The sequence below is a fragment of the Rhinolophus sinicus genome, chromosome 3 (genome assembly GCF_057876585.1).
Source record: "Rhinolophus sinicus isolate RSI-liver-muscle chromosome 3, RSI-T2T, whole genome shotgun sequence".
Classification (NCBI taxonomy): domain Eukaryota; kingdom Metazoa; phylum Chordata; class Mammalia; order Chiroptera; family Rhinolophidae; genus Rhinolophus; species Rhinolophus sinicus.
In genome coordinates this window covers 49,327,118-49,351,341 of record NC_142503.1, presented here as the reverse complement: position 1 = coordinate 49,351,341, position 24,224 = coordinate 49,327,118, and the positions used below count along the sequence as shown (strand labels likewise).

General features: G+C 39.8%; 1 long non-coding RNA gene across 1 annotated transcript; it reads right to left on the bottom strand.

The window, feature by feature from the left end:
• Nucleotides 1–19,438: 19,438 nt before the first annotated feature.
• Nucleotides 19,439–24,058, bottom strand: LOC141570692 (uncharacterized). Its single transcript, XR_012495079.1, has 3 exons — nt 23,936–24,058; nt 20,050–20,140; nt 19,439–19,575 (listed from the first exon to the last, which is right to left on the bottom strand). It is a non-coding gene; the product is annotated as an uncharacterized LOC141570692 (long non-coding RNA).
• Between the last annotated feature and the right edge of the window lie 166 nt (nt 24,059–24,224).

Here is a 24,224-nt window from a genome sequence, read left to right as displayed (position 1 = left end):
TTCTTTCCAGCCTCCTATTTAGCCTTCTTGTACCTGCTACGTACTCAGTGCCCAAACCAATGCCATTTACATTTTGTTTTTCTTGTACCTATATCCCACTACTGATAGCAATTTCTACTACCAATTATATACTAATTTCTTATACCAAATGATATTGTCACAAAATATTACATGAAAGACATCCAAAAAGTCAGTGGCTTAAAATAACAGTAATTTATTATCATTGATCTGTGAGTCAGCTGAGGGTTGGCATAACCAGCTGGGCTCAGCTGGGAAGCTCTGCCGATTTAGGTTGAGCTCTACTAGGACTGATTGGCTGTATTACTCACCCTCCTCCAAGAACCAGTGGGCTGGTCATCCACATGTTCTGCTGCTTCTAATGACATAACACGAGATAGCAAGTTCAACCACACAAGTGCTTTTTAAGCCTGTGCTTGCAACCTATCTGCTAATATCCCATTAGCCAAAGTAAGTCAAGCAGCCAGACCTAGCCATCAAAGGGCAGGGGAGTACACGCCACCCACATAAATGGGGACAGAGAACAGTGAATTTTCTGAGCAATAATCTGATCTACCACATATCCTATTGTGGAATTTTAGATCACTTCCAAAGTGGAAAAGTCATCAGGTAAAAAGGGTTGGGAATTAGAACTTCTCAGAGCAACACCACTTCCTAACTCCGGAAAGGGGCCCTAGCAATATGTTCACATGTCATACATTTTTGTAAGTTATACAAAAAACAGCCTATTGTTAAGATGATTGTTTCTTTCCACTCTAACTTCCAATTCATTTCACTTCCTTTGATGTGGCCATGAGCATTATTTCTAAATAAATATACATTTTGTACCCACCCAATTTCTAGTCACAATTTTGTACTCTTTTGTTTAAAAAGGGCTCTCCCAAATAGTGTAAACTTCAGGCTTTAAAACCTGAATTCATCCCTAAATAAATATTATCTATCCCATTTTACAAACTGATAAATGAAGTTAATTGGCTTTGTCCAAGTTTGCACATCTAGACTTAAATTCAGATATTTTAATGTTTGAATCCATTTCTTTCTGCTACTCCATAATACATCTCTAGATGGTGGAAGAAAAGTTCAAAGGCATTAGCTCCTTTTCTGGGAAAATCAGTTCTGAAACATGGGTGTAAAAGGAGCAAACCTGAACCCTTGGGGTTCATGTGGTGTTGTTCTGGGTATGAATAGGTGATGGTGAAAAATACAAAAGGAAAGGTCACTGAAGACAAATCATGATGACACAATTTCATCTTCAGCTGGCTCTGCCTAGCAGGTGGGGAGCAATTACACTAAAGTGCCTCCTGCGAGACACAATGCACTTGAAGTAGAAAGAGAAGTTCTCCAGATGTCTGTCATTTCAACCTGGCCTCAGTGAAGAGATCCTAGTATCTCTCTGGGAAGAGCCTGAGGCTGGTGGAAGTCAGAGGTCAGGAAATCAGACTCATGGAGTTGGAAGAGACGCTTGGGGGATTTATCCAACTCCTCAAGGAAAGGAGGCGGACCATAGAGAGAGGCGGCACACGTAGAGGTTAAGAGCATGGCTTGACCTTGGCTTCTATCTGTGTAGAAGCTGTATGGCATTAAATAAGTTATTTAATCTCTATGCCTCAGTTTCTTAATTTGTAAACTAGGGATAGCAAAATGAGTCCATATTCCCTTACCCACAATTCAGAATCCATAAACCTAAAATTATTTCAAAACTTATTTGGTGGGAAGAACTGATCTGAAACTCATTTGGCAGCAAAACCCAACCCAATTCATGTGAAGGTAATGATTCCATTTAATGTAAAAATTCATTTAGCTCACCACAGAAATATTAATGTATTTGATTATAAAGTACAGTCCCATGGGAATGTTTTCTAACATAAACTGGATGTGCCGTGTACCTTTCTAAACTCCAGATTTAAAAACATTTCTGGTCTTACGGCTTTTGGATAAACGCCTGTGGATCTGAAATGCCTGTGTCATCAGGCTGTTGTGAGGATTAAATGACAGCAGCCCCCCCTTATTCATGAGGGCTACAGTCCAAGACCCTCAGGGGATGCCTGAAATCCCGAATAGTACTGAACCCTATATACTATGTATTTTCCTATACATACGTACCTATAATAAAGTTTAATTTACAAATTAGGCACAATAAGAGATTAATAACAATAACTAATAATAAAGTAGAATCATTATAAGACGGTAATGAAATTATGTGAATGTGGTTTCACTCTCTCAGAATATCTTACTGTGCTGTACACTCGCCTTTTCACTTGAAGGAAGCACTTTACGGCTTCTCTTTGGCATCTCTGAATTGCCACCACCACTTCTCTTGCGCTTTGGGGCCATTATTAAGTAAAGTAAGGGTTACCTGAACACAAGCACTGCAATAGCACGACAGTCGATCTGATAACCAAGATGGCAGCTCTGACCTGACTAATGGGCGTGTACAACACGGATATGCGGGACGCAGAGATGATTCCTGCCCTAAGCAGGATGGATCTAGACAGCATGAGATCTCATCATGCTACTCAGAATGGAGTGCAATTTAAAACTTATAAATTATTTATTGCTGGAATTTTCCATTTAATATTTTCAGACCATAGGAGATAACTGAAACCACAGAAAAAGAAACGGCAGATAAGGGGGACTACTGTAGTAACATAGGAAAGGTGCTTTGAATAGTACTTGGCACAAAATAAGTGCTCTAGACAGGTTTGCTACTATTATTGGGAACCCCCTCTATAAGTACACACCTGAGATGCATTTATCTGACTCCTAGAGAGGAGAATTCACTTCCTTATGAGATATCTAGTTTAAATGCTGAACATTTCTAACCTAATCTTATAAGCTGAAATTGGCCTTACTCTCACTTCCCCCCACTGGTCATAACTAGATTTCAGTACAGCTTTTGCAGATAGCTGCTGTCTCCCACGTCTTCTTTTCAGCATGGTCAATTGTTCATTATATATTGCTCCCAGACCAACCTGTTAGCTCTCCCCCTCACGCACTCCAGTTTGCCCACATATCCTTTCAAATGCAGTGCCCAAAATATGCCCAGTGGGCAATATGGGTTCTGATCAGCATAGACTACAGTTCACATTTTTCTGTGCTCCAGACTGTGAAAAACAACTGCGTCTCAGTGTGAAAAACAGACTGAGATGAAAGGAGATTTGGAAAAACATAATCAAGGCCATCACAGAGTTTCATTAGAAAAACATACTAAAAAAATTCAATTTCAAGGCAATTTTTTTTCTGGTTTCCCTGAACCAAGATGGAAAACAGTGAGCAGCCTAGACCGATCGAAACATAAGAGTCGAACAGTGTCCAAGTAAGGTCGGTGACGTTATGCCAAGTCATTTACTGTGAAATATGACAGACAGCAGTGCTGGAGCCTGTGTGAAGGTCACAGACCGTAGCCCACGGTCCTAGAAAAACGAATGGCATTCCACACCAGGAGAAGAACAGAGCTAAATAAAACTCTGAAAAGCATCGTCACCAATTCACAGCGAGTGATAGAGAATCAGGACACTGCTCCCTCTGGTGGGCACAGCTAGACCCTTTCTCGTCTCTGCCCTTGACCCCCTGTGGTTCAGGAGAACCCCAGCAAAGAAACGCACTGGAAGGGAAAAAATGCTTTTCGGGGTGCACCATGGGGATCACTCACTCAAGTGGTGATGGGCATAGTGAGAAAAACACTCTTCTCATGCGACAGCCAACCTGGCTGCCTGCACAGTGTGCCTAAAATTCTAGATGCTTTTGAGGTCTTGGTAAAGATTCCCCAAGAGCTGGCTGGTGGGTACGTGGGGATTCATTACTCTATTCTTTCTACTATGTGTATGTTTAAAATTTTCCATAATAAAATGTTTTGAAAGATCTTTAAGCATTGTAACTTTTTAAAAGAATGTTGACAGTCTACTAATTGAATCTGTCTTCCTTTTCCCCAAACTGAAAATAAGTTTTAAATCAGAAGGTAACATCACTAATAAACTGGTTGGGAAAATATTGGTAATTTCTTATGTGGATGTATTAGATCATATAACAGGTTATATATCTAATAACTGAGCAGGGAAATAAACTATTCAGACAGAGTTTTGACACCGAAAACTGTGTTCCAATTTATGTTGGTGAATAAAGACCATCGGGTTAATATCTGGCTGACGACAAGGATGTTAATAAGTTGTGGACTCTCTGGCCTGGTTTTTCCTTTCATCCACTGAGAAATGGACTTGTGATCATGGCCCTCAGACTCAGACCAAACCTAATTACTGGAACCACACAGGTGAAAGAGTAGTCAGGAAACTGATTAGGTGAACAGACTTTGACCTAGTCCTGCTCCAGTGCACGTAGGAATGGACCTCCAATTTACCTTGGCCAAAGTAAATGCCAGGAAGGAGCTGCCAATGTTTTGTGTACTAAAACTTGGCTAGAGGCAGAGCCTCCAGGGCACCAGACTCCCAAGCATCATTTCTCGTCCTGGTCCTGCCACTTACTCCAGCCACTGCTGCAGGCCACCAGTTCCATGTAGGCTTGGACCAGCACCACCAAGGTGTAATCTAATAGCACAGTATGGACCTCTCGACTTTGCTCCAGGGTTTCTCAGACACCAAGATCTGTGATGTCTGTGGAAAGTGGCCTGGCGGTCACACGTGCACCATCTAGAAATTTGAGCAATTACTACTTTTAAGGATCCCTTTGGATGGGATGTTGTAGCTGGACAGAAATAAGGACCTCCTTGCTGGTAGTAAGTACAGATCCCGCAGCAACACAGTCGGCTCTCACCAGGGAGGAGGCACATGTGAAAGGGAGAAGCTCTGGGGTAGGTGGTAGCAGTGCACTTGGATAATACGGAGGCAACGATAATAAGGAATGGGGAATTCACAGGCTTTTGTGAACTGCTTTGGAAGTTTAAAAAAAAAAAAAAGAAAGTGACAGATTCAGGGTAGCCAACAATCAACTGAAGCACACTGTGAACTTTTCAAGGTCCCCATGACACTGTTTAAAAAACTTTATCTCCTGCAGGTGCAAGGAACACTATCTTGAACATTAAACCAATAATTTAGTCATAAGGTATCAATGACAAAAGGAGAAAATTCAAAGTCTCAACAGGTCTCCTATCTCAAAGTGAGGGTCCTTATAGGAAAAATGCAAGATCTTAAGACCTGGGGTAGGGTAGACGAGTCTGAGACTATTGAGTCACTACATTGATTTTAATCCGCTAAGAGCAGAACCAGCCTTCTTTCCCTGCCTGGAAGAGAACAGCGTCACCCTGCCCGGGGACCTCTCCTGAATCTTGCCTTGCATTGTGACTCTGTCCTCCCCAGGGTCCTCTCCAACCCCCACTCACTGTCTCCAGGATAACTAGAGCCGAGTTTTGGCTCAAGCAGGAGGGGAAAATATATCCCTGCTCCAGTAGGAAATAGTTTGCTGAAGGAATCAAAGGCCCTGGCTAATCCTTACAGGCAGGAACTTGACATGCTAATGGGACCTTGAGGGTGTTGGACCAGGGTTGGTGAGTGGGTAGCAGAGAATCTATTGACATGGGGCTGCTCTTCCTTGATTTAAACTGTCCTGGCAAGGACACCGGGAGCCATCCACTGCAAAAATGGTTTGTCGAGGCTTGGACAAAATAATGGCCTTCAATAAATAAAGCTCAGTGGCTGGAACTTCCCTGGCGTGGCTCTGAGGGAGGAGTCAGAAAGCTCAGGCAAGTGGAAATATTAGAGTAGACTTACTTTTTCTTTTGATTAGTTATTTATAAAAGATTGTAGAAAATATTCACTAGGAATACAGACAAAATGTAATTTAAATTTCGACAAGCATTTATGTTGCTAAAAGTTTACAGGAAACACACACATAGAAGCCACTTTGTATAACTGAATTCCATCAAGCTCTTTGATTTTTGTCATCATCATTGAAGGACCCATATTTGCAAATAAAGCATGGTTTATCCTTGAACAGTGGTGACTAACATAAATTTTTTTTTATTGTGGTAAAATATACATACTAAAATTAACCATTTTAACCATTTAAGTGTATTATTCAATGGCATTAAGTATATTTACATTGTTGGGCAACCATCACCACCATCCATCCCCAGAACTGTTTCGTCTTCCCAAACTGAAACTCTGTCCCCACTAAAGAGTAACCCCTGTTTCCCCCTTCCTCCAGGGCCTGGTAACCTCTATTCCACTGTCTCTATGAATTTACCTAGTTTAGGTACCTCATTACTATGATTAGTGGAACCAAACAATATTTTTCCTTTTATATCGGTTTTATTTCTCATAGCATAATGTTTTCAAGGTTCATCCACGTTTTAGCAAATTTCAGAATTTCATGCCTTTAAAACGATGAATAATTTTCCACTGTCTGTATATATCACATTTTTGTTAACTATCCATCTATTGACTGACATTTGGGTTGTCTCCACCTTTTGGCTTTTGTGAACAAGGCTTCTATGAACATTTGGCACACAAGTACCTGTTTGAGTCCCTGCTTTCAGTTCTTTGGGTTATATACCTAGAAGTGGGATTGCTGGATCATATGGTAACTCTGTTCAACTTTTTGAGGAATCACCAAACTGTTTTCTACAGCAGCTGCACCAGTTTACATTCCCACCAGCAAAGTACAAGAGTTCCAATTTTTCTACATCACCAACATTTGTTACTTTTCCTTTTTAAAAAAATAATGGTATTGAAGCCCCAAAATAAACTATTACATTTATGGTAAAATAATAATAATAATAATAATAATAATAATAATAATAATAATGGCATCCTAATGAGTGTGAAAATTTTAGGAATTTTTTACTATGACTTCTTCAAAAATGTTTTCTGATCCCTTCTCTCTCTCCTTTCCTTCTGATACTTCCAATGCACTTATGGCAGACCATCTGATATTACTCCATAGCTCACAAATGTTTTGTTTTTTCAGTCTTTTCTCTGTGTGCATCAATGCAGATAGTTCCTTTTTCTATGTCTTTATGTTCACTGTTCTTTTCTTCTTTAGTGTCTAATCTATGATACCCATCCAATGTGTTTTTAATTTTGGACATTTTGTTTTTATCTCTAGAAGTTTGAGTTGAGTCCTTTTTAAATCTCCCATTTCTCATCTCATAATTTTCATGTTCTTCCTTCATCCTTGAGACTATGGAGTGTATTTCTAATAGGTGTTATGAGCATTCTTGTCAGCTAATCCCATTGTCTCTGTCATTTCTGAATGTGGGGCTTGTGACTAATTTTTCTCTTCATTATTGTTTATATTTTCCTGATTCTTCAGACATCTACTAATTTTATGTTGGATTCTGGATATTATAAATTTCATACTGTTGTGTGGACTTTGCAGTATATCTTTAACAAGTATTGGGCTTCTTCTGTTGGCCTTCTCCTTGAAGATTAGTTGTAACCCTTTGAGGTATGTTTTTGGCTCTTCTAGTGTGGTCTAGGATAGCATTTATTTGAAAGAGAACTTAGCCCCACTTCAAAGTGTTGTCTTTCTATGATTTCTATCGAATTTCATGTTCATTTAACAATATCTTGTTTACTCTGGCTGGAGGAAACTCAAATCATTTCCAGCACTGTGTGAACTCTATTTATTGTATGTCTTACAACTTAAGCATAACTGTTCTTTCCTCAGAAATTGTTCTGGAATTTTACCCTATTCCTGAGTACATTGGTACTCATACAAAGACCCAAGGGAATTCCTGCAATGATTTCTTGAGCTCTTTTGCTGTAGCTCTCTCAGGTACTCTGCCATGCAAATTATAGTTACCTTGGTCTTCGTAGACTACAATACCTTACTTAATTTAGTGAGATTGCACACTTTGTATGGTTTCTTTTCCCTGAATCACAGTCTGGAGCTACCTGCAAGCAGAGTGTCTATGCCACGGTAGGTCTCATTCCACTTGTTTTCCTTTTCTAGGGATCCAATCTTGTTTGAATCTTGTCCACTATTTGAAAATAATTGTTTACTATACTTTACTTCTCTAGTTGCTTACGTTCAAAAGGTATTTCCAGACAGACTTACTCCTTCTTGGCTGGAAGCAGAAGTTTTTGGAAATCATTTTAATAACTCAGCTAAAGTGTCATCTCAGGGACATCCTGTTGTTAGCACACTGTCCTCCAAAATACTATATGTGTATATATATAAAAGCAATGGCTGGTATATGGTGCCATGTCCCAGTGTCTAGCAACATTAGTCCTGGAAATATGAGGTGAAAGTAGGATTGCCCCCCATCACTCCTCCTGGTCCAATTAAAAATGTGTGTTTCCCATCCCCACAATCTTAGATTCTACTGAATTAATCATCCTACCTTCAGGTCGGAGACTATTTCCATTAGGGGAAAAGGTGGGGCTTCCACCAAACTTGATATATGACTACTACTTGTTAACTTTGGGCTCCTCATGGCAGTAGACCAGCAAGCAAAGAAAGATGTTACTATACTGGCAAGAATAATTGACTCTGATTATCATGAAGAACTAAGGCTGCTGTTAAATAATGTGTGCAGGGAGGAGTATGTCTGGCACACAGGAGGTTCACTGGGACATCAACTAATGATTCTGTGACGGGCGATGATGAAATGGGCAACTGCAGCAACCATGGCCTTACAAAGACAACCAAAGGCTCAGACCTCAAAGAGATAAAGGTCTAAGTCATCCATCAGGAAAGCAGCCTAGATCAGCGAAAGGATTGGCTGAGACTAAGGGAAATCTAGAGCATATGCTGAATTCTAGTTAATGATATACATGCTAAAAGAATTGTTCTGTTGTCTGAAAATTACATTGAAATGCAATGGATTGGATGGACAGAGGGACAGATAAGTGAATAGACATGTGATAAAATATTAATTGTCCAATCCTGGCAGTGGATATATAGGTTTCGACTATAAAATTCTTTCAACTTCTGTGTAGGTGTGGGGACAGAGCCCCAAAAAGCAGTTTCCAGGCTCTCGGCCTCACATAGAAAGGTGTTGGCTCAGGTAGTAAATGGCCATCAACTGTGATTGGATGGCCATCAGCTGTGGCTAGTTGGCCGTCAGCTGTAACTAGTGAGCCATTGGCCACTAATATAACTGCTGTGGCTACACTAGCAAAAAAAATGGGGGCTAGCAAGAAGATGGTGGCTGAGCCTGCAAGCGGCGCAATGAGGGTTGAGAATTGTGTGACTTCTGTTTTGTTTCTCCAAACCAGCCGCGAGCGAGAATATAGTGGTATGACTCCCCTACCTATGGCTCCGTGGGTGTTCCTTTTTGGCCTCACCATATCCTGCGTTCTCTTGTGGGGAGCGGGAGCAGAGACCCCGCCGGACGCCCCGCACGACAGTAGGTCTGAGCTAAGCACCCAGGAGAAGCGTCAGGGGCAGGCATACCATGGGTTAGCTGCCACTGGAGTCTACCCTCTGCAGTTTAACTTCATAAGGACCCCCAGTCCTGGGGATGAGCTGCAAGGTCACCACCAGTGACAGGAGGGAACATCATTGACAGAATGGAGGACAAGACTCTTCAGTTGGCCTTTAGAAAAAGTTTAAACATCTAACTGCTTTGCTGTCCTTCCTGACCCATTGGTCAAAGCCTCCAGGGCCTCTTCTTTGTTCATTAATACAAACGACAGGAATAACAGCCCTTATATTTTGTAGTGAGATAAGAAAATCACAGAATTTCAGAGCCAGAAGAAATCATTGACATTGCCTCATTCGACCGCAGAGAGGTGAAAAGCAGATGATATGGTGACGGGCTGAGAGTTCTGACTCTCAGTCCAGGGTTTTCCACTAGGACTTGACAAAATCGTTTAACAGCTCTTAATTGTTAATCTGTCTGTCTTATCTGTGTCTCTGCCTTACAACAAACTCAAAACGCTCCCCAGGATACAAATAAATCACAACCAACCAACCACACTGGACTCTGATTCTCAGGGTGGCCTGCAGGCTGACAACTGCCTCGGGCTGGTCCTGCCCAGGCTCCTCTCACAGGGGTGTAGCTAACACACGCAACAGTGGAGCAAATCCCCCTCCTCTATGCTAAAATTATTGTCCTGAATAACCGTGAACTGAAATGAAAAATAATGGTGACTAGAAATTGCTGATGATCAAGTTTTCTTTTGTGGAACTTTGTGCATATAATTTTGCCAGTAAAATAAAAGTAAATGCAACTTCAGAAACAGTCTCAGAGATCTAGAGCAAAAACTGAGGGTTGCTAGTTGGGGGGGGCGGGGCGGGGGGGATGAAGGAGAAGGTGAGGGGATTAGAAAGCACAAATTGGTAACCACAAGATTGCCATGGGGATATGAAAGACAGTTTGGGGAATATAATCAATATTGTTGTGAAGATTTTGTAGGGTGTCAGATGGGCACATGTCTTATTAGGGAGACCACTTCATTGACAGTGTAGATGCCTGACCACTGCAGTGTACACCTGAAGCTGAAGCTGAATAATAATGAATGTCAACTATAATTTTATATATACTATATAGTCACAGGATGTGGAGTACAGCATAGGGAATAGCATCAATGGAATTGTAGCAGCTACATACGATGTCAAGAGGGGTAGTGGATTGGGGGAGGGGAGTTATCACTTTGTGAGGGGTATAAACGTGTATTACATTGTTTTGTACACCTGAAACTGGTAAAAAAAAGAAAAGTAAATGCAACAACGTGGATGGACCTAGAGGGTATTATGCTTAGTGAAATAAGTCAGACTGAGAAAGACAAATACTGTATGATCCCACTTATACGTGGAATCTAAAGAACAGAATAAACGAACAAACAAAATAGAAATAGATTCATAGATACAGAGAACAAACTGATGGTTACTAGATACGAAGGGGGTTGGATGAGAAAGGTGAAATAGGATTAAGAAGTACAAATTGGTAGCCACAAAATAGTCATGGGGATGTAAAGTACAGTATAGAAAATATAGTCAATAGTATTGTAATAACCATGTATAATGTCAGATGGGTACTAGACTTATGGGGGGATCACTTCATAAATTATGTCTAACCTCTACACTGTACACCTACACTGTACACCTCTACACTGTACACCTAAATGTCTTACCTCTACACTGTACACCTAAAACTAATACAAAATAATATTGAATGTCAACTATAATTTAAAAAAATAGTCACAGGGATGTAAAGTAGAGCATAGGGAATATACTGTGTTTCCCTGAAAATAAGACCTAGCTGGATAATCAGCTCTAATGTGCCTTTTGGAGCAAAAAATAATATAAGACCTGGTATTATACTACATTATATTATATTATATTATACTATACTATACTATACTATACTATACTATACTATACTATACTATATTATATTATATTATATAACACCGGGTCTTATAGTAAAATAAGACCGGGTCTTATATTAATTTTTGCTCCAAAAGATGCCTTAGAGGTGACTGTCTGGCTAGGTCTTATTTTCGGGGAAACACGGTAGTCAATAATATTGAAATAACTATGGGTAACAGACTTACTGGGGTTATCAGTTTTGTGAGGTATATAAATATCTAATCACTACGTTCTTTTGTATACCTGAAACTAATGTTTAAAAAGCAAAAAGTAAAAAATAAAAAATAAGGTATTTCAATACAAATCTGCAAAAATAGTGATTGATTTTTTTATTCCACTTAATGGGAAAAACTTAAACCTGCATATTGGTCTGTCATAAAAATGAATATTACAATTAAATAACAAGAATAGCAATAATATGAATAAACCTCAATTTTAAGGATATTACTCAAATCAGTAATATATTTCATGTATGAATTAGATCTGCCCTTACCAAACAAAAATATGACATCTCACAGTTTCACTGTTTTAAATTTTAAATACAAAAACTACAGTAGTCATATAGACAATAGAACTGAAGTAAGTAAATTCTGTTTGCATTCACTGTGCTATAATTCTTTATTTGGACTCTGCAGTGTAAATGCAGGAATATGTGTAGCCCAGGGGTTGGAGGCACAAACTGCCCCTGAAGAAAGCTGCAATGACTTCAATCTGTTACAAATTTATTCTCCAAAAAATGCATGCAGTGGAGTCAGTGGGGGGTGCGGGTAACAGGAGCACAGCTGTATAACTAAGCATTCTTTTAATATCCATGTAAAATATAACTACTAAGGGGTAACTGATACAAATGTATAAATTTGAAGATTACATATATATAAAAATAAAATTTAACAGTAACTTTAGCAATTGTTTGGAACTTAGACCAGCAAAAGATAATTTGGGGGCAGTACTTTATCACTGACATTGTTTAGAATTGACAGAACAAGGTAACAATTCAAAGCAGACTACATTTTAGGGTATCTACAAAGAACCTACAGCTAACATCATACTTAATGGAGAAAAGACTGAATACTCCCTAGGATGGTGAACAAGGCGAGGATGCCTTCTCGCATAACTTCTATCTAATACTGTAGTAGAAGTTCTAATCATTGCAAGAAAGCCAAAAACAACAACAACAACAACAACAAAGGTATGAAAAAGAAAGAAAAGGCATAGTTTTTGGTTAGGAAATAAAACTATCTTTTTTCACAGATAACATTGTATTAGAAAATCCTAAGGAATCTATGCTCACACACACACACAATGCTACTGGAACTAAGTTGAATTTAGCAAGGTCATAAGATACAAGGTAAGCTACTCTGCCATAAGAAAAGATGAAAGAGTGCTATTTGTGACAACATGGATGCTAAGCAAAATAAGTCAGACAGAAAAAGTTGAGAATCATAGGACTTCACTGATATGTGGGATACAAAACTGAAAGTAACAAAGGTACAAGACAAACAAAGAAACAAAAACTCATAGACACAGAAAATAGTTCAGTGGTTACCAGAGGGTAAAGGGGGAGGGGGTATAGTAGATGAGGGTAAAGGGGATCAAATATATGGTGATGGAAGGAGAACTGACTCTGGGTGGTGAACACACAATGTGATATGTAGATGATGTATTACAGAATTGTATACCTGAAATCTATGTAACTTTACTAACAATTGTCACCCAGATACATTTTAATTAAAAGGAAAAAAAAGATATAAGATAACTATATAAACTCAACCATATTTCTATATACCAGCAATGAACACTTGGAAAATGAAACCTATGCGCAAGTTTTTACACAGGTGGCAATTCTCCCCCAAATTGATTCACAAACTGAACACAATCTCAATCAAAATTCCAGATTTTTTTAACTTGACAAGCTGATTTTAAACATTTTATGGAAATGAAAATGACCTACAATAACCAAAGATTTTTCAAGACTTTCTATAAAACTATAGTAATCAAGACAGTGTGATAATGGCAAAAGGACAGACATGTATATCAATGGGACAGAGATAGTCCAGAAATAGACTCACAAATATATGGTCAAGTGATTTGCAGTAAAGATGCCAAGGCATTTCAATGGGCAAAAAGGAAGCTTCAACAAATGGTGCTGGAACAATTAGATATCCATTTCAAAAAATATAAGTACTGACCGTTGCCTCATAGCATACTCAATAAATAACTCAAAATATATAATAATAGACAACATGTAAAAGTGAAAACTATAAAACTCCTAGAAAATAACCTAAGAGAAAATCTTTGCAACTTTGATATAGGCAAATACTTCTGAAACAGAACATTAAAACTACAAACCATTAAAGATTTAATTGGTAAACTGGGCTTTCACAAAGTTAATATTTCTGCTCATCAAAAAACACTACTAGGAAAATGAAAATGATGCCACAAAATGGGAGAAAGAATTTGCAGTACATGTATCTGACAAAGAACTTTATACAGACTATACAAAGAACTAATACAACTCAACCATAAAGACAGAATCCAATAAAATATAGGAAAAATATTTAAAAAGACACTTTACAAAATGAATGACCAAAAACACACTGAAAGACCTCAACATCATTAGCCATTAGGAAAATGCAAATTAAAACCAGAATGAGATACCACTTCACACCCACTAGAATGACCAAAATGAACGAGACGGACAACAAGTAAACATCGGTGAGCATGCGGACACCTGACACTCTCATACATTGCCAAGTAGGAGTATAAAATGTTACTGCTACTTTGGAAAACATTGTGGCAGTTTTCATAAATTTAAACATATACTTACCATATTACCCAGCAATTCCATTTCAGGTATTTATCCAAAAGAAATTAAAACATATCCACACAAAGACTTGTACATAAATGTATATATATATGGAGACCAGAAACAACCTGAATGAATGTCCAACAGGGGAATGGATAAACAAATTGTGGTATTTTATATAATGGAATAAAACTCAGCAATAAAAAGGAAGAACACACTGATACATACAACAAAAGCACTATGAGAAATGCCTGACACATTCCATTTATATGAAATTCTAGAAAATTCAAACTTTTCTAGAGTGACAGAAGGCACATCAGTGGATGCCTAGGGGTGGGAAGAAGTGGATGTTAATTGAACAGGGTATAAGGAAGCTTTGGGGGGTTATGGAAATATTCTGTATCTGGATTGAGGTGGTGTTTACATGGCTACGTACATTTTTCAAAACTCATCTAACTGTGCATTCAAAATGAAAGCATTTTGTTATATATAAATTAGACTGTAACACTCATTTTGAAAAAACAACAACAAAAAACAAGTCCCCAAATGCTCAACCAGCTGCCCACTGTCACCTAGGGTGTAGGGTTGTAAAGGCAGCAACTACTTTACTGAGGACCCCCCAACCCCAGGTAAACATGTAGGTGGCTCCCAGGCCCTCACATGGCCTCTTACTGTGGCTGAAAGGAGTAGCCCCATATGAACTCCAGCATAGGTCTGGACCAGAGGCAGGAATAAGGCCTACTCTGTGCCCCCCTCAACCCTTGGATGTCACTCATTTTTCTGAGAAAAATGAAGGGTGCTGCTTCCTGAGTAGAAAACTCCGCTGGTCTCAGAAGGAGGCCTCCAGGCTTCCCAAAGGAGTAAACTAGAAGGAGAAGGGTGCGAGGAAGAGAATATACCCTGGTCCCGCTTTGTAACTCACTCAGGAGCAATAACCATCATTTACTGATGACTCCCTCTGTGCCAAACCCTATGCTGAGAGTTTTCCACGTTACCTTTTTCAATTCTTATCCTAACCCTCAGTGTGACTCCTGTTATGCCAGTTTAGAGAGGAACAAGCAAAAGCAGCAGAGAGGCTAAGAAACCATCCTAAGCTTTCGGAGCTAGTATATGGCAGAGCTGATCCCAAGCATAGGATTTGCCCTGTTCTCACAGGCCACACTGCCTCCGCTGGTGAACTAGCTCTGCTCCCGATTGCTCATGCCTGTCGTTCCCCTCCTCACCCTGGGGAAGGGCACACAGTTGTGAGCAGGCTCAGAGGACAGCGTTCAGAACAAAGGACTCAGGCCCAGAACACAGAGTCCTGTTCCCTCTATTCCAGCTACATCAAAAACACCCCAAGTTCAGAAACCTATTAAGTCATCTTCTCTATAATTCAAATGCGGAGAAGTACTTTTAAGAGACACAGCATTCCAGCAATTCTCACGAGCTATAAATATGTAATTTATGGGGAAAGTAGGAACTTTGTGTCACATTGAAATGGAGAACTATTTGAAGAAAGGGGAAAAATATCCCATCATATTGAGTCATGAGGGAAATAACTGCAGTAGATCATACTAGTAAATAGCAATATAAAAATAGCTTCTGTTTGGAAGTTCACATTAAATGTTAATGTGGCCTTGAGTTTATTTGAAATATTTTTCACCAAGCATTTTCATTTTTACAACCTTAAAAGTTCTCCTCACATTAAACCAAGGTCAAATAATGTTTGATGCCAACGTGAAGAAACCTGAAGATCAATGGGCTCAACTCTCTGAAAAGAAGAAACACAAGGCAACTATTCTTTGAAAACAGACTATCATGGCATGTAGGCCATGAGTCCCTAAAGAACAAGATCCTTGAGGGTGGGGCCCATGGCTGATTTTATGTCGGCTCACCCAGAGCACAAAGTTTAGTGTGGGGTGAACACCTCATTTGTCTTTGCTCAACACTCGTTTTTTTCCGGAGGCAGCATTCCTCTTCATTTTGAAAACTGCCCTCTACCACTCGAACCTCCTGATCCAGTGTGAGCAGCCAAACCTGGCGTCCTGACCTCATCAGTGGGTCAGCCAGGCAAGGTGGGTCTCTGAGTCCTTTCCCAGGATTTCTTGAACTTAAACTAAAGAAATAGAATACAACTGGGAACACGTGAGCCCAGCAGCTGCCGGAGCTATGTCCTGGTTGAGTGAGGCAAGTTGGTCTGTGAGAAAGCCCTTGAGCCTTTCACTCTCCCAGTCAGGTTGTTCCTCCAGCCACCAACCTGGTCCCCTCCAGGGGTTTGGTGAGATCACAAGTCCTAAACAAGGCATGATTGGTCTGCCAGGAACTATGGTCCACTTTCATTCTTCTCAAAGCCAAACTGAAGTCACAAGACCAAAGAACTCTCAGCTGCCATTTAAAAACAATTAGCCATACTTTCCAGCTTCTATTCTGTCTCAGGTACCCTGTGAGGCATTTCACAAAATCTGTCTCATTTAATTCTCACAACAACCCTATGGAGGAAGGTGCTATATATTGTTATCCCCATTTTACAGATGAGAAACAAAACCAAACAAAATTGGAGGCTCATTTTTTTTATTTTTTTTTTGAGATCTTAAGTAATTTGCCCACATGCACACGTCACTAGCCTCTTCTCATGACTCTGAGGACAACTATAAAACTGCTTGGTCTAGACCTGGGCTCCTTCCAAACCATTCTAACGCAGGCACCAACTACAAAAAGAAATCTAAATTAAAAGCCTGACGCAGATGTGCCCATGTTTTGGAGCTAGCCAGTAGGAAGTGGAACCCCAGTATCTGGAGCTTCCCAGAAAGCCCATCGACCTGGAGATTTCACTCACACACAGATAGTGATTTGCTACACAGGTACCGGGTAGAGCAGCTGAGTATAGAATTAGGGAAGAACTTCTGCTTTCTACACTACCGTGCCTTTTTAAAAACGTATTTACTGCTGTGATAAAATATACATGACAGTTACCATTTTAACCCTTTTAAAGCATACACTTTGGTGGCATTAAGTACATTCGCATTGTTGTACAACTAGTATCACCACCGTCCATCTCCTGAACTTTTTCATCTTCCCAAACTGAAACTCTGAAATCCATGAAACACTGACTCCCGATTCCCCCACCCCTGCCCTCACCCCTGGCAGCCACCCTTCTACTTTCTGTCCTTGTGAATTTGACTATACTGAGTACCTCATATAAGTGGTATGGCAGAAGCTTTGAATTTTCAACCCCTCCAAGTATTTATTGAGACCCACTATTTGCTCAGCACTGTTGCTATGCTTTATGGGGGGAAAGATATAAAATAGGAGATTTGATCCCTGCCACTGAGATGATTATAGTAGAGCTGTGAAGGCAAGCCTCGTTTCTAAGAAACAATATGTACGTGCATGATACCAATTGGGAGAATAGGAAATTTAGATAGGAGAGATCCTTATAAGCTGGTATAGTCTAAGAAGTCTTCATAAAAGTGGTGACTTCTTTTGAAGGAATGAGAATGAGATTTAGTTGGGCAGAGAAGAAGACTGTGGATTAACTAAGTCATTCACAAACCCAGGCAGGCTGGATCGCCCCAAGTAGCCCCAGCCATCACCAAATGGGCCGCCGCATTCTGATCTGGTTTCTCTGAGGACAGGATGATGAATCCTAGGCCTGTGCATCACACTTCTGCTTTACCCCCAAGTCACACATACAATGATTTCCTTTTCTCCTATTGCAAAATAGACACAAAAGAAAATCAAAGGGTTTGGAGGGGTTTTTTTGTCTTTGTTTTTGTTTTGTTATTCTTTATGATTATCTCAGAAAAGAGTCAAACCAGCTCTTTTGGAAAAGTTTGTCTTTTTTCTTTTGGCAAAAAGAGTAAGAACTTCTGAAACTTGTATGGAATGTCTGACCACCAGGGTCAGGTCACATCAACCCTGCCCACAGCTGGGGCTGTGGTGAGATAAGCCTCCAGATGCTCAGTCTAACCAGACACCCTTGTCCTTTAAACAAGTGGTATGGAGTGCCCCCACCACACCCAGCCCCCACCCCAGCCAGCACATTGAGCAAGTGGCCAGTGGAGCAGCACCGACAAAGCTGTCCGTGTATAGCGTTGTCCCCACATCTCTTCCCACGTCTCTCCCTGACTGGCCTGCTTTCTAAGCGTAAGCCTTGACTAGGGACCCTAGAGGGCAAGTAAGCACAGGAAGGCCTGCATACTGTCGCTCCTACTGCTTGTCTTTTCTGTTCTTCCGTTTTTTTCTGCCTCCTTTCTTAGTAAAACAAAATGTAGTCCCTACTTTTAGACATAAACACGCCTTGGTGGCTCACAGCATATAGGTTGGATTCTGACTGTCCCTGCAACTGTGTGTATGTTAACAGAAACTGCGAATGTGGGGCTAAGTGAAGAAACTAGATAGTGCACCATGGGCCATACAAGGCATTTTACAATCCTAGAAGAAGAAAAATGTGAAACGGCAGCAAAAGGGACCCACCTGGATAACCTGCAAGCCCCCCATAATCATAGGCACATAGTGGCTTACAGTGAATGTATGCACATAAACAACAACAAAATAACAAAATACAGGATGGGAGACTAATGGATTCTGAAAAAGGATTGAAATTCTGAGAGAAATTCTTACACTATTTCTTCCTAATAATTCTGAGAAACAGAAATCAATGTCTAATGCCTGAGAATTCTCATAGGAAGGGAGCCATTGCTTTCTGCTACCAGCGTTTCCCTCTCATTCCAGTGACCTGGAAAAGGTCATTAGGGAGCGCTACGCTCTAGAGGTGAGAACCACAGGGATGTTGCCCTTTGAGCAGAAGCTCAGTCTCCTCAACGATACTGAGGCCAGTACAAGTCATCATGGAGACATGGGAACTACAAACCACATTGCAGTTATTTACTACCAATTCCATCATCCATCCATTCTCTTATTTATTACTTTCAGCTATATACAAAACAGTTTGAATCTTAAAAATATCTCAATTCTGGCCCACAATATTGCAACACTCTCATTGGTCTACCTATCTCTAGTCTGTCATTTTTTCAAACACACCCCCCATACCTCCCCAAAGTGGCATAGTTAAAATATGAATCTCAATATATAACTCACTTGCTTAAAATTACCTCCAGGATAAACTACAAGCTTAGCTACATTTCAAGCACAAAGAGACTTGCATTTGTATATAATTACAATGAAGACGTCAAATTTCAAAGATAAGTTTAAAAATTTCATAAGTCTCAGGTCAGATGGGTGGCTCAGTTGGTTAGAGCACGTGCTCTTAACCACAAGGTTGCCAGTTTGACTCCCGCAAAGGATGGTGGGCTGTGTTCCCTGCAACTAACAACGGCGAAATGGACTTGGGCGACTGGACTTGGAGCTGTGCTGCAACACAACTAAGATTGAAAGAACAACAACTTGACTTGGATGGAGCTGATGGATCCTGGGAAAAACACACTGTTCCCCAATGAAAAAAGTCCTGGAAATACGCACTGTTCCCCAATAAAGTCCTGTAAAAAAAAAAAAATTCATAAGACTCCAAGCCAACCAGTGAAATAAACATAAAGTCTATATTAACATTTTATATTATATGACAGAAAATGATAAAACTAAAAAATGAGGAAGCTGGATCTGAAAAAGCCTAGAGCTGAGGATTGAAAACAGTTCACCATGAAAAAATAACTTTTTTAAAGTTGTAATTGCAAATATAAAATAAAGCCCTTATTTGAAAGACACACAATTATTTATAGTTTTTGGAAAAGCACCTTTATTCGGCGTGCACTTCTTTCATTACGCTCCCTGCTCCCCGTCCTGCTTCCTGTGATCACCTCTGATGCCACCTGCATTCTAGTTCTTGTCTTCATCGCTACATTGCGGGGAACCCAAGCTAAGAAAGTGGGTACTAGAGTGCCCCTAGAAAGTAGAAGCTTAGAACCTCTGAACCTCCAAACCTCAGGACAGGATTCTGGACCTGGGTTACTTACCCATCAGATGGTAACAAGGATCCCACTACTAGTGGTAAGTGGAGTGATGATAACACTTGGAGTGCTGTGATGGTAGAATTAAGAGTCTCACCTGTGATGGAGTAAGATAAGGGACAGATCAAAGTGGAAATGTTGGTTTATTCAGTAGCTTTGGCTGATCCAATAAAATATAGTCATATTCAGTTTAGCCTTGAACAAGACAGGTTTGAACTGTGTGGGTCCACTTATACGTGGGGTTTTTTGTATGTATAGTTGGCCCTCCATAACCTCAGGTTTCACACCTGCGGATTCAACCAACCATGGGTGTGGAGGGCCAAAATGTACGCATTGTTCTCTGCTACTTTATATGAGGGACTTGAGCATCCATGGATTTTGGAATCAATCCCTCACGGATACTGGAGGACAACTGTAATTAAGTTTTAGGGAGCCTAAAGTTATACATGGATTTTTGACGGCGCAGTGGTCAGCACCCCCAACCCCCATGTTGTCCAAGGGTCAGCTAGCCTGATAGACCATTAGAATAGCACATTACAATTTCAGGTAAGGTGCTATTTGGGGAATAATATCCTATAGGAAGGGATGCTGTCCTCCAGGGTAAACTGAATGCTTTAAATCAATGCTTTGTGGATCTGTGTCCCCAATAACTAGAATACACAGGTCCTCAGCACTGTATAAGCTTTCAGGCACCACAAAATCTGGATCCATATTGTGTCTATTAATGTGAGTATTAAAAGTAGCTAGATCATACCCTTCTTCTTCTAATCTCAGCTCCTCGAACTACCTTCCAACTTTTCTCTATGTACATTAAGCTGTAGGCAGCTGCTTACCACTGCTCTCATCGCCCCAAAAGAATAATTCTGGGGCTCTGATGAAGCCCATACAGCAAAAACACTTTTCTAGCCAGTCTTCTCCATCCCCATTCCTTATTCCTGCAACTCTATTCCCCAAGTTCCATGTCTGAATCTTTTGGAGCAAACTTTTCTTCCTCTCTCCCTTTCTCTCTTTTCCCTTTTCCTCCCTCTTTCCCTCCTTCCTTTCTGCCTTGTTTCCTTCAGACTGGCCAAGATGCATATAATTAAGAAAAATCTAAGTAATCTAGGGAATCAGAATAAAAGGAAAATATAGGTATGGCAATAAAAGACTAGCACACAGAAAAGTTGACATTGTGATGAGACGAATCATGACCCTCCCCCCAAAAAGATGTTAACGTCCTAACCCCAGGTATCTGTGAATGTGATCTTATTTGGAAATAGGGTTTTTGCAGATGCAGTCAGGATAGAGCTTAATCTCCTATGACTAGTGACTTTATAAGAAGAGGGAAATATAGACACTGACACACAAGAAGAATGCTATGTGGCAACAGAGGCAGAGACTGGAGTAATACAACTACAAGCCAAGGATTGCTGGCCACCACCACCTAAGAAAAGGCAGGGAGGGATTTTCCCCTACAGGTTACAAGACGGAGCACAGTCCTGCTGACACCTTGATTTTGGACTTCTAACCTTTAGAACTGTGAGAGGATACATTTCTATGGTTTTAAGCCACTTAGGTTGTGGTACTTTGCTACAGCAGCCCTAGGATACTAATAGAGTAGTCATCCCATATAATTAAGAAAAATCTTTGACTCTCAGCCTTCCTAGCAGCTAAAGCAAGGAAGCAGTCCATTACAGGATCCACAGCACCCACAGGATTAAAATTGTTCAGGGGATGCAGATCTTTCCATCACCTGAGAGATCAGAGAATGGTTTCCTCTGGGTCAGAAAAAAACACCATGGGAATCAGTGGACAACTGTAGTGATGACATCATGACACTAGCCCAGATAATAAATTTTATGCAGCTATTTCCTGTAGGTGCCTTGCTTACAGCAGAGGATATGACCCCGAAGGGACAGTTCATTAAAAGCATATCTAGAAACCAGAAATGAAAAAGGAGACATTACTACCAACCTTACAGAAATAAAAAGGATAATAAAGGAATACTATGCACAACTGTATACCAACACATTAGATAACTTGGATTAAATGGACAAATTTCTAGAAAGATACAAACTACCAAAACTGACTCAAGAAGGAGTAGACAATATGAACAGACCTATAACAAATGAAGGTATCTAATTAGTAATAAAAAAACTACCCATAAAGAAAAGTCTAGGCCCAGGTGGCTTCCCTATTGAATTCTACCAAGCATTTAAGGAAAAATTAATACCAATTCTTCACAAACTCTTCCAAAAACAGAAGAAGAAGGAACACTTCTCAACTCATTTTATGAGACTAATATCATTCTTACACCCAAATCAAATAAAAATATAAGAAAACTACAGACCAAAGGCATATATGAAATGTACCAAAAGAGTGTTATCCACGTATATGGTTCTGTAATTTCACATCTTTGAGTTAATCTCCATAAATAGTTTACTCAAATTGGGTTTTTGCTGAGGATTAGACAGCAGATTTCAAGGCTATAATCTCTGGCAAGAATCTGGAGAGTAAACATTCTGCATTACCAACGTAATGCAGGTCTTCAAAGTTTAAGCATTGAATCAAACACAGAAAAGACAGACTCCTTTTCTCTGGACTTTAAAAATAAATCCAAAACACATCCTGTTAGAAAAATAAACATATAATTCCAAGAGTCCAAACCCTACCCGTTTTTAGGTCTCGGCTAAATGCTGCCACTTTCAAGAAGATGTAGCTATTCTCAATTTAGTGTGGCACTTCAGTGTTTTCTCTCACATCATTTTTCACTTTCTTCTTGGAGTTGCATTTGTCTTATTGCCTTTCTGAAGTATATCTTGAAGTGTCTTGAGGGCAGGAATATTTCTTGAACCTCCAAACTCTTACTCAGGTTTAGGATAGTGCTTTGCCCATAACCAGAACTTACTAAAAACTGTCTTATGAACGAATGAAAATAGAATGTATCTCATTACATGGTCAGTTTAAAGCCAAATGGATTTTTAAGGTACTCGACGTAAAAAGTCTCTTGTTAAAAGGATTGCCAGATAAACTTTAAAAATTTATTTATGAATTAAACCATGAATAAGAGATGGCTTTAACCCGATTCATTTATACTAGTTGTGTTTCTTTTAATCAGATGTCCACAGCCACAATGTTCTTTTGGATGGGTATAAAAATATTAACCTAATATTTAACTGACACATTACAAAATTATCCCTTGGAAGACACCCAACCAGTTTCTTCTCCTGAAACCATACTTGAAATGGTAAAGAGAAACTCCATTAATGGACTTTGAAACACTAGTTTCTAGAAAGGATGAGCTTTTAAAAAATTACCTGAACCAACGCATGTAAAGTGGGTTATATTATTGTAACTAGTTACTCCCTGTCCTCTTTTTAAGAGGATTATACAATCTCTGCCCATTGCCATATGATTTACAAGGTTTCCTTAAGAGGGAAGTGTATTTTCTGGCCCCATTGACAGTAGGCTTTGTCATGTGACTTGCTTTGGCCAATAGAATGTGAGCTGCTTAAGAGCAGCAAGTGCCAACAGTGTGTTAAGAGCTGACTGTTAACATTTCTTGAAACTTGGCAAGCCACTTGTTAAACTCTCAGGAGCTTGAAATCAGCCATGGTGGGATTATTTACATCATGGATATGGCCAACACTACAAATCAGATCCTCCTCCCTCAAAGTTGGTTCCAGCACACAGTAAGTGTGTCCCAAAAAAGTTGATCTTTCAACCGGGAGCCTGGAATAAAGGAAACTGTTGGAGTAGAGCCCAAGCTACCAGCAGCAGATGTAATTTGCTTGAGCAATGAATCTTTGTTACTGTAAATCACTGAGATGTAGGGGGGTTTATCTCATCATAATCTATCAAAAGCTGACTGATTAGTGTGTTATTAAGTTTTAGTGAACACAATGAGCCCTACCTTTATCTGTCCAGCCCTTGCTTCCGGGAATTTCTTCTAACTACTTGTGCCTTCACACACCTTGAACCTGAAAGGATGAAAGCTGCATTCAGAGATTCAACACGGGGAATCCAGGTCTTGGAAGGTTAATGGAAAGGTATAAAACAAAAACTACATTTAAAAAAAAAAATCACTAAGCTACTATATCATTTCTAAACCTTGGCAAACACAAGTCTGTCACTCGTGGACCTAGATGGTTTAGGAGTGACTCCCCATCCCTTTCAACTACAGATCACACATATCATCCCCC